Below are 12622 nucleotides of genomic sequence, written 5' to 3'. Positions count from 1 at the left end.
CAGCCGGGCAGCACACTGTCACTGCCGAGCAGATCTGCACATATTGTGCAGCCGCCGGCAGCCTTAGATATCGGAAAGGGGGCGGGGCCTAAATCGCCCCCATAAATCGCCTCGGGTATAGCAATTTCCTAGATCCGCCCCTGCTGGGTTGTCACAATATACTCTTCCATTTGTAGCCTCCTGACTCATCCAAAGCCGCATGAGCTCCCATCCAACCCACTGTCATCCAGCCTCCAATTAAGACAGCGAACTACTCTGCTATCACCTGTCTGCATTCAGACAGGGAGGGGGAGTGAGGCTCCCTGACGCTTGTCTGCCTGTCTTTCGCCCACTCAGTGCACTGCAGTACTAAGCCACACCCCGCAGAGTCCATACAGATACAGTTAAACTATCCATCACATAGAGCTGGGTCTACAGGAGCCCAGGGGTACAAGAATTGCATTATTATTACCATTTATTTATAAGGTGCCACAAAGGTCCACAGCATCGTATATTTGGGGTACAACAAATCAATAAATTACAATCTGAAAAACAGTAACATAGTAGAGAGGGGGGGCAGGGACAAGCTGGGTGCATACCAGCTGGAAGCAAGCCTGTGCCCAGGAACATGGGTGTAACAAACCACAATTGACATAGAGGGAGACAGAGAAACCAATGCTGAAGTTGTCTGACGGGAGTGCAGGTGGACAGGAAAAACATACATAATGATAGAAGTGAAATACAGACTGACACAGATGATTATTTTGTTGTATTTGTCACACATTGGTCATTATCTCATGTGATAAAAGTCAATAATAAACGACATGACTGTAAGAAAAGGTGAACTTGGCAATTCACATTCTGAAACCGTTTCCTGCAGCACTTGTTGGACACGTGTGGAAGGAGATCTATGCTGTGTAGCTCCACACAGTAATCTGTGTGTTTTTACATTCTGATACACAGTTTTATTGACATAATTTATTATATTAACCCAGGGGTAAGGGGTCCGTGCCAAATTCGCATATCAGGAAGTGTGCTGTTTTTTGTCGTGAGAACATTTTATTTATATACTGTTTTTTTAGGGGGAAGGGAATTAAATATTATGAGCATTATACAGGGATTTTTATTTTTAATGCACTTTAGCATGTTTTTTCCTGGGAATGGTAGAAAGGTGCCAGAGGGGAGAGTGACCTCTAGGTAATTAGGTATAAATAATATAAACATAGCGTCAAAAATTTAAACCAATTTAATTATAAGCCCTTTGGAGCAGAGTTGAGGGATAAAAATAGCAGCCAAGTCAGATAATAAATACTATAAGGATTCTCAGCATGTAATATTCAAAGTGTACTTAGGTCTTGCTGTGGATAAGCTAAGAGGAAGACACAAGGACTGTTGCCTCAGTGGTGCAAAAGTTGCTGCAATCTGTGCAAGGTGAGAAGCTAAGTAACAGAGCTGAATATCTGGAAATTCTTATGCAGAGAATGGTGGCTCAGTGGTTAGCATGTCTGCCACACAGTGCTGGGGTCATGAGTTCAATTCCCGACCATGGCCTTATCTGCGTGGAGTTTGTATGTACTCCCTGTGTTTGCGTGGGTTTCTTATGGGCGCTCCGGTTTCCTCCCACAATCCAAAAACATACTAGTAGGTTAACTGGCTGCTATCAAATTGACCTTAGTCTGTGTGTGTGTGTGTTAGGGAATTTAGACTGTAGCTCTATTGGGAGAGGGACTGATGTGAGTGCTTTCTCTGTACAGCGCTGCAGAATTAGTGGTGCTATATAAATGATGATGAATTCTCTGTCAGTAGACTTTTTTTTATAATCTTTGAATGTTTTTTATTCTATACAAATTCTGAGAGGGCCCTCTAGATATTGTGAAACATTGAGAAGGGGACTTGGACAGGAAGAGTCTGAAACAGGTATAGAAACTTTGGGATTATATTCTTTGTGATGACCCTGCCCCGCTAATGATGTTATTAGGGGTTCCAGGTTATACAGCACCGCCGCGGATGCTTCTTTGACAGCGCCACGGCTGCTGTATAGTACAGTGGTGGCGAAACGGAGCAGCTCTCTCGCTTCTTTTTTTTTTTTTTTTTTAAATCCTGCGTGCGCCCCTGGGTCCAATAAATGGCCCGAGCGCACTATTGGATCTGGTGTTATCTGGATCTCCTATTCCTAATGCTCTGAAATGCCTTTCTGCTTAATCTCTCAAAGCAATTAGCGTTCAACGACAACATAGAAGGGCAGGAGGCTGTCGAGACATTGTTATTTTATTAATTTTTTCTTATTGTGTTTTGGTGGACGTTCTCATCATAACCAGGTTAGTGCGCCACAAGGTTTTGTTATCCAGAGCAGCCTTGAATAACTTTCCGATCCGCTGGACAATGCTGTCCGTGGGAGAGACTGCGGGACAGAACCCTCACATCAGGATTGTCCCAACTAAACTGTGACATATGGGAGGTATGATCTAACTTCAGTGATTTGCTAGATCTCATGGAGTGTGGTTCGGTTCACAAAATGGCTGCCGTCACCGTTTCTAGACAACAGTTACTCTTTGAAAGTACCTTATACATCTTTTTATTAGGGGTGTGCACCGGCCACTTTTAGTGTTTTGGGTTTTGGGTTTTGGGTTCTGATTAGCTTGAGGTTTTGGGTTCTGATTTGTTTTGCCAAAACACCCCACTCGAGGTTTTGGTTTTGATTTAGGGTTTTGGGTTCTGATTTTTTTTAAAAAAAGCATAAAAAGTGCTAAAAACCAGGTTTTTTTTGTTTTTTTCACTCCTACGCTATTATTAACCTCAATAACATTCAATACCAATCATTTCCACTAATTTCCAGTCTATTCTGAACACCTCACACCTCACAATATTGTTTTTAGGCCAAAAGGTTGCACCGAGGTAGCTGGATGTCTAAGCTAAGCAACACAAGTGGGCGGCACAAACACGTGGCCCATCTAGTAGTGGCACTGCAGTGGCAGACAGGATGGCAGTTTGAAAAACTAGGCCCCAAAGAGCACATAATGCCAAAAAAAGAGGCGCAAGATGGCATTGTCCTTGGGCCCTCCCACACACCCTTATGTTGTTGAAATAGGACATGCACACTTTAACAAACCAATCATTTCAGCGACAGGGCCTACCAAACAACTGTGGCTGAAATGATTGGTTTGTTTGGGCCCCCACACCAAAAAAGCTATTCATCTCTCCCTGTACAAACTAAACTGGCTCTACTGAGGCAAGATGTCGTCCTCATCCTCTGATTCCTCGCCCCTTCAGTGTGTACTTCCTCATCCTCACACATTATCAATTCGTCCCCGCTGGACTCCACAATCACCGGTCCCTCTGTAGTCTATGTCATGACTAGTGGCAGCAGCTTCAGCATTAGGAGGAAGTGGTTCTTGATCTTTCCCTACTTTATCCTCCAAATTTTTGTACTCTATTATATGCAGCACAAGAGAGCGTACCCCTAAACCACACACACCCGGCAAAGGCTTTAAAAATTATATGCGGAACAGGACAGTACCACTGGACTGGAGTTATACAGCAGTACAAATTCCTTTATACTGCAGGAACAGTGAACGTAGTTTAATCTCTCGTACTAATATTTCTGGACTGCAGGAACAGTGAACGTAGTTTAATCTCTGGTACTAATATTTCTGGACTGCAGGAACAGTGAACGTATTTATATATTGCAGTACTAATATTTCTGGACTGCAGGAACAGTGAACGCAGTTTAATATTGCAGTACTAATATTTCTGGACTGCAGGAACAGTGAACGTATTTATATATTGCAGTACTAATATTTCTGGACTGCAGGAACAGTGAACGTAGTTTAATATTGCAGTACTAATATTTCTGGACTGCAGGAACAGTGAACGTAGTTTAATATTGCAGTGTTCGGGTGGGCTCGGATTGCGATAATCCGAGCCCGCTCATCTCTGCTTTTTATTAGTCTGCATTATGGCACCTGTGACAAACAGAGGTTAAATGTATTTCTACAATCATTATGTCTTTTTTTTTACTATGTGAACAGTTTCACAGCTATTAACTCTGACACAGATTTATTAACCCTGAAGCACATAAACAAGTTGGACTTTGCTACAACTCATTTTTTCTTGTAAATGACAAATCTACATTTATCACTGTACCATAATATATAACTCACTGAAATGTGTAAAATATCAGTCCCTGTAAATATTTTAGTATTACTCTGAACATTGTGAGGTTGCTGATGTATACTATATAATATATATGGGCTCTCTCCCCCAGTTTGTACCACCCTATTTGTGTTTCCCCCTTTCCTTTAGGATGTAAGCTCTCAGGAGCAGGGTCCTCTTTCCTTGTGTGCTCCTTCTACTATTCCATCACCCTCTGTACCTCTTGGCCTGCTTCCCTAGCCCTGTTTTCTTAAGCTTTGGCCTACTTCTCGCTGATTTCTACCATCATTTTCACTCATTGTCCCAGTAATAATTTGATTTGCATTACCATGTTACCTGTGTCTGTGTGTATATTTTTATTCTTGTTTTGTTCTTTCTGTATCATGCTGTGTCATGTATGGCGCTGCGGACCCTTTATGGCACCTTATAAATTAAAGATAATAATAATAATAATAACATACGTAGTGTTGATACAGGGAGGGCAGGGGCTGGCTCGGTTGGGGGGGCAGGGGGCATCTGCCTCTCGGGCCGGTCCCATTGTGCCCTAACTCTGGTTGAGTCACTGGGCTACATACCTTTATTTTTCTTTAAAATGTTCATAATAGGCTGCTGAGTCGAGTCTTGCCCCCAGGGCTAAAATTTGTCATCCAGGCCCCATACAGGAATCTGCGTCGGAACACCCTTTCTGTACTTTACCTATGTTAGTATGCCCCTTCCCTTCCCCATTCTGCCTCTCAAGTGGTCGGGAGTCATATGTGTCATTTGTGTGTGGACATGAATTGCATTCATTGGTGTAATGTCCATTTCTGCCCATGTGTACAGCTATTTTCACGTGAGACATGCTACACAAACGGACTATAATCTAGACACTGATATTAGACTGACATATATACCCCCTCCTCAAAATGTAGCTAAATTTTTATCCCACCCTCAAATCCACACAAACACTATGTGGTTAAGCCCTACCCCCTTTTCAGACCACATGTCATGTAGACAAGGCAGCGAGGGTTCAACAAAGTCTGGAGCCTGAGGCAAAAATAACATGCATCCCCGTCCTATAAACCATTTACCTCTATTAAGGTTACATTTTAAAATTGGTCTAATGATTATGGTATAAATCAACTTCAGTCATGAAAGATCAGTAAGATTTAAGTAACATTAATGTCAATAATGCATGACAAATGATGCAAACTGGGCCTTCTTTCTGAAGCACAAAACATTCTGTGTACGTCGATTTCCGCCGGTGCACCTCAGATTTCCGCATGGGTTTGCAGAGCAGGATTGTGGCACTTGCAGAAAAGCAGAAGTTTGCACCAGCTAATAGGAAGAGTGAGGGCAAAGGACGTAGTTTTGCAGAGAATTACAGAAAATAAATAAGATAATGAAGAAAGGGGGGGGGGGATTCTCTCCACCCCCCACATGGGACACATTTTATGCCTTCTATGATAAATATGGTGGATAAATGCATTACTGGGTGTACTGTGCCCAATGGAAAATAAGTCTTCAAACACACAAAGTGCCACATGGAATAAAGGCAGTTCTGGTGCAACCTCATTCTTATGAATCATTTATGTAAGCCATAAATGATGCTAAGTCAGGCAATATCTCAGTACAAAGGAAGAAAAGTCCTATTTACTGAAATGAGTGGTTCTAAAGTGGTAGGAGATATGAACTTGCCAGAGACATCTACTGAGCGCAGAGAGAAAGCTTAAACCTTGATGTGCATTGGGTGGACCATCTAGTGTAAACTATGCAACACCATGGGCCTGATTCATTAAGGATCTTAAATTAAGAAGTTTCTTATTTAAGTCTCCTGGACAAAACAATGTTACAATCCAAGGGGTGCAAATTATTTTTCTGTTTTGCATATAAGTTAAACACTGACTGTTTTTTCATGTAGCACACAAATACTTGATAGCTTATTTGTACACTGAAATTTAAAGTTGATATTTGTGTGCTATATGAAAAAACAGTCAGTATTTAACTTATGTGCAAAACAGAATACTAATTTTCACCCCTTTCATTGTAACATGGTTTTGTCCAGGAGACTTAAATAAGAAACTTCTTAATTTAAGATCCTTAATGAATCAGGCCCCATGACATTTATTGCTGCACTTTCAGTGTGGTTCATAAGTAGAGATGGGCGGGCTCGGTTCCCCGAGAACCGAACCCACCCTAACTTTGTGTATCTGAGTACCAAGCCGTTCGGAATCCAAATCGAGGCCGAACGTCATTGTGACGTCTTCAGATCTCGGGGCTCGGTTCTCACAATACTTAAAGATTATAAATACACGCCTCCACAGTAATCCATCGCCATTTGACAGAGGGAGAGAGCAGGGTGTAGTCACAGGCTGATTAGAGCAGGGACAGAGAATACAATATTCTGAATCCAATTGTGCTAACAAAAATCGCTATAGAAGAGAGGAGGATAGAGGAGTTGGTTTTTTTTTTTCCAATATTTGGCACTCAAAGTGCTTTTGGGGTGTCCCCCATAATTGTGCATAAATATTTCTGGCTGTCAAAATTACTATCTGTCAGCAGTATCTACCAAATAATTTTTAGCACTCCCCAGTGCTTTTGGGGTGTCCCCCATAATTGTGCATAAATATTTCTGGCTGTCAAAATTACTATCTGTCAGCAGTATCTTACCAAATAATTTATACCACTACAAGTGCTTTGGGCTCAGAATGGATTCAAAGCAATCCACATAGGATCAGAATGAGCAACCAGGTTCTGTCACCAGTCCTGATGTTAGTGTTCCAAGTACGTCATCTGGGCAAGGCGATGTCAAATTACACAGTGTTTCGAAATCAGTCTAAAAAACCAAAACAAAATTTATTTTTACTGTGTTGAAGCAAAAAAGAAGAGTTACTGAGCAAAAGTTAAGTGCCGATAAAAAAATATTGCAAACATGCCATTCTACACATACAGTGGCAAAGAGAGAATGAGGCCTTCACCTTTGGCTATTAGTGGCAGATCCCAAAAAGTTACTGAGCTTACAATTGGTGCACAACTACTGTTACGCGTCAAAGCCGAGCTGCAAGATAACAGTAAGGCATTAGAGGATAATGTTTGCTCTGATTCACAAATGACAACAATCCCTGTGGAGAGTCCATCCAACAGTGGGATGTCTAATCGTGAGCATTCTGCTGATGTGGGCCTTAATAGCCCAAGTGTAGCCGGTGATACCCAAATTGAGGATGCCACTTTGGAATTAGAAGAGGATGAGGGGGAGATTTGCGTAGGCGATGAGGGCGCTAATGAGGATGTTGATGAGGATGAGGTTGTTTGTGTAAGTCCTGCACCAGTGGCAGCAGTTCTGGCACGTGACAAGAAAAAGGCCATTGTCATGCCTGGGCATAAAACAAAAAAATCCACTTCTTATGTGTGGAATTATTTCTACCCAAATCCAGACAACAATTGTATAGCCATTTGTAGTGTATGTCAAGCCACAGTCAGTCGAGGGAGGGACCTTAACCATCTTGGAACCTCGTCTATGTTATGCCATTTAACGAGAATTCATGGCAAAGTGTTGGGAAAAGCTGAAAGTTCTTCCAAAAAAATTACAAGCACTCCATCATCAGCTAATACCCTCCGCTCACCGACATCCCGACGGCTACAAAATACACCCACCACACCATCCTCATCAATATCCTCAGTAGCGCTCGGAGTTAGCCCGGCATCCCACTTATTAAGGTTGGATGACTCCTGCACTATTATTGATTCCTCTGAAGAAAGCGTTAGTCCCACTGCTGCTGCTGCTGTTGCTGCTGCTGGGGGTGAATCGTCAGCCCAGAGGCAGGTCAAGAAAATGAGCAATCCTACATTTCAGCAATTAACTGTGAAACAATCATTTGCTAGGGGAAGCAAATATGACAGCAGTCACCCAGTCGCCAAGCGAATCACAGACGCCATGGCTGCAATGTTAGTGTTAGATCTGCGTCCAATCTTCACAATAAACGCAGCTGGTTTTTCACAGTTAATTGAGGTTTTGTGTCCGCGTTACAGAATTCAATCGCAACACCATTTCTTCCGTAAAGCAATTCCACAACTATACCATAAAGTGTGTAAAAATGTAGAGATTGCGCTGAAAAATGCCATTCTGCCCACTGTCCACTTAACCACAGATATGTGGACAAGTGGAAGTGGCCAAACCAAAGACTATATGACTGTGACAGCCCACTGGGTTGGTCATTCACCTTCACCAGCAGGAACAGCAGCAGCATGTACACCACTACGTAACATTTGTCACAGGCAGGCCACTCTTTGTATCACCGGCTTCACTAACAGGCATACAACTTACAATTTGTTACGCAAACTGAGAGATGTAATTGATACATGGCTTATACCACTTGGACTCTCCCCAGGGTATGTCATTTCTGATAACGCCAACAATATAGTGCGAGCATTACAGCTGGGTGATTTCCAACACATTCCCTGTTTTGCTCACACCATCAACTTGGTGGTGCAGAGCTTCCTACGAAATAACCGTGAGGTGCAAGAGATGCTTTCGGTGGCCCGTAAAATTTCAGGCCAAGAGCAGTTTAACTTGCCCTGCCACCAACTTAAGCAAGAGGTGGTAACTAGGTGGAATTCCACCCTGTACATGCTTCAGAGGATGGAGGAACAGCGCAAAGCCATCCAAGCATATTGCACAAGCCATGACATTCGGAAAGGAGGGGGATGTATTTCACTCTTGCACAGTGGGGAATCCTTTCAGTGCTGTGCAAGGTGCTGAAACCATTTGAAGTTGTGATGTGTGAGGTGAGTGCAGACTCTGCTAGTTTGAGCCAAGTCATTCCTTTAATTAGACTATTGGAAAAGCAGCTTGAGAAAATGAAGGAGGAGCTGAAAGCAAGCAATTCAGCAAAGTATGTTGGCCTTGTCGATCAAGTACTTCATTCACTTCACAATGATCCTCGAGTTATTAAGATCTTGAACTCGGATCAGTACGTTTTGGCCACTGTGCTTGATCCAAGGTTTAAGACCTATATTGAGTCTTTACTTGTAAATGAGCGAGATGTGAACTTTTGCAGGGAGCTATTGCTCAGCAAGTTGGCCGCTAAACTGGCCCTCGGCTTGACGACGTGTCCTCCTTCACTTTCTCAAGCTGCTGCTGCTCTTAAAAAATTAAATTTCCCAAAAAGTATCAGGGAAGACGCAGGGGGCAGACCAGAACAATTTAACATCTGGGCTGGTTTGAAGAATTTTTTAAAAAAATGTGTCACTTTGCCCATAACTCCATCCAATACGAGTATAAACATGCAAAGGATGGCGGAGGATTACTTTCAAGAGGTAGTTGATATGGAAATGTCAGACAGTCCCTTTCCTTACTGGGAAGAAAAGCAGGCCATTTGGAAACCCATGTACAAACTTGCTTTGCAACACTTAAGCTGCCCACCCTCCAGTGTGTACTCTGAACGAGTGTTCAGCACAGCAGGGAACTTAGTCAGTGATCGCCGTAGAAGGTTACTTCCCAAAAATGTGGAGAAAATGATGTTTATAAAAATGAACTACATCTTCCACGAGGAAGGCCTTCACCATCCAAAACATCCAAGCACTGACTGTTCTCTAATGGCGGATTCAAGCGGCGATGAATTGATAGTCTGTGATGATGACGTACACACTGATGAGGGTGAGGATGAAGCTGAAGATGATGACGATAACATCTTTTTAAAACTTTCTATGTAAGTGTATTGTGCAATCTACCCCCAAAGAGGAAAGGGACTTGTGGCATTTCCATATCACGTACCGTCTTGAAAGACTGCTGTTTGGGCAATTTCTCCTTATGGGTAGGGGGTCATAGACAGAGTGACCCCAAACTGGCTTTGTCCATTTCTCTTAATATTGTACAGTCAATAACAGCTGAATTTTTTTGCATTTTCGACAAGTGGAGGGGGGCCTAGAGTGCCAGAAACCAAACTGGCTTTGTCCATTTCAATTAATATTGTACAGTCTATAACGGCTGAATTTTTTGGGTTTTTTCAACAAGTGGAGGGGGGCCTATAGAGACAGAAAGCAAACTGCCTTTTTCCATTTCTTTACATATTTAACTATAAGTGGTGTAGGGTGTAATATACATCCAAAGACGATGGCTGCATTGCCAATATGCATAGATGGAGCGGAAGGCAATCTGTTTTGTGTGTAGAATAAATGAAGGCCTACCTACCAGGAATTAAGTTGTTTTTTGGATGATTTATTACCTCTACAATTAGATTACTTATCTATGAAACAGTTGGAGCACTAAATTGGGGTATTTTAGGCCCAAAAACATTGTTTTTACAACAAAATAGCAAAACAAAACCAAACAAAACCAAAACCAAAACATGCAATGGCGGTTTTGCAAAACCAAAACCAAAACACGACGGTAATCCAGATCCAAAACCGAATACAAAACCAAAACACAGGGGTCAGTGACCATCTCTATTCATAAGTGAGGGCTGCTAATATAGTTATTTCATACTTACCTACTTTCTTCAGCTCCCTTCCGGAAGCCAGCCAGTGGAGGGGGGCGTGAGGGGGCGGGGTGGCCAAAATTGCGTCATTTCGGCCCCGCCCCCTGCGACGGCATGACGCAAAATGCGACATTTGACAGCGGGGGCGGGGCAAAACGCCGCGATTCATCGGGAATCGCGGCGTTTGGGATCTAATTCTGCCCACTTCACTAGGAAGACATTCCGGGAGAGTTGGCAAGTATGAGTTATTTGTTTATAATAATTGTGCATAACAGCCTAGATACAATTCATACAATTATATGAATAAAGAACATTCTTTACTTTTCTATTAATATATTTCATTACTACTAAGCCCCCTGTGAGCAGCTTCCTCACACTGTGACCAATCAGAATGAAGATGCTCTGTTTGGTTCTTTACTGACAAGCTAGGACAGTCTGTGGTACATGTCTAGATGCATGCATTTTCAATTCTGTCCATCTATTCAGAAGGTACTGGATACAGCAACACAGCATGCTTCCTGAAATTGCAGGGCAAGAACACTATTACCAGCAGGGAAGCTAAGTACTGTTGGCCAATCCTAAGGGCTGTTCAGAGACGAGCCCCACTGCAGAGATATGCTGCAGCAAAACAGCTGAATGCATGAGCAGTCTGAAGAACCATTACAGCTGTTAGACAACCTACTGGGACCTACAGCGGAAGCCAGAAAAACAGCATCATGGCTGCCTAGCAACAGCTGGGACGGAATATTCAGAATGAGCTGCTGCAATCAGCACGGTGGCTTTCATGCACTTCTGATTCTACTTTTTCCCCAGCAGTGAAATCTATTAATGTCCACAGTTCACCTATTTATTAAAACACTTCAATGATATGTCTCATTAAATGTCATTAAAATAATGCAAGGCTATCGCCTCTGTGTCCATGCATTCTCTCATTTCCCTTTCACCTTTTCCTGTGTTCCTCCATCTCTCCCTCATTTCTCCATTTATCTCTCCCATGTCCTTCTCTTCTTGTTTACCTTATCCCTTAACCAGTCAAAATTTAAATGAATGACCATTTGCTTGTTTTCAATTAATTGTAGATCATTTAAAAACAAAAACCTCCCCACAGCTCACATTCCAAACCAGGAACTCAATGGCAAAGCAGACTAATAGTAAAATATAACAGTGCAGTATAACAGTGGATTTGGTAAGATCAGTAAAAACAATGGTAGTGGGGAATGAGACAGCAGAAGGAGGGGGAGAAGAGACAGAGGTAGCCATGGAGTAGTGAGAGAGTAGAAGGAGAGCAGAATCAGCGAGATAGGCTAGGACACATGGACAGAAAGTGGTAAGAGAAAGAGAAGGAAGATGAGTAGTCCAAAGGCTTTTGGTCTCAAGGACCCAGAAGCAGTGAGTGGAAGGCAAGGGTGGTAGAGGCCTCAGACCACTACTAGAGGATAGTGGAGGGTGTCGGCAACAGTCAAATTACCTAGAGACAGGAGACTCCAGGGTCAGGAGATGGCCTGGTTAGTAACATAGAGATAGTCTGAAGATGGCCTGTAGAAGTGACAGTTAGTTGTCATGATGGTACCACAGCAGTAAGATGACTGAGAGCGGTAGTGTATATTGCGACGGTGGTGGTGGTGCAGGTTCGACAGTAGGTGTCTGGTGCAGGATTAGAGACCAATTGGTTTAAAAGTCCAGAGAGTACAAAGCAAGAGGATCTGCATGGAAACCGCAGGTCTGCTCAGGTGCTGGGATGGAGCAGGTGAGTGTGATAGGCCAATGCTAGGCCTTCCAATTGCTGCAGCAGGTTGTGGTGGCGGTTCCTCAGCAGATGGAGTACGGCTCCTGATAAATGAGGGGAGCGACACCACGAACAGCAGCAGGGTCACTGAGTGATGTGAGCCATAAGGCCCTCATGATTAGTAGGGTCTCTGAGGGTGAAGAGAAGTACAGGTATGGCAGATCTCCATGGTAAGGGTTAGGGAACAGAGAGATTGCATTTGCTTCTTCATAGGGGTCTTGTGGACCAGAATAAACCCTGATACAAGTTA

This window comes from Mixophyes fleayi, chromosome 1, assembly GCF_038048845.1.
Source record: "Mixophyes fleayi isolate aMixFle1 chromosome 1, aMixFle1.hap1, whole genome shotgun sequence".
NCBI classification, from domain to species: Eukaryota; Metazoa; Chordata; class Amphibia; order Anura; family Limnodynastidae; genus Mixophyes; species Mixophyes fleayi.
Note: the sequence above shows the minus strand (reverse complement) of the source record.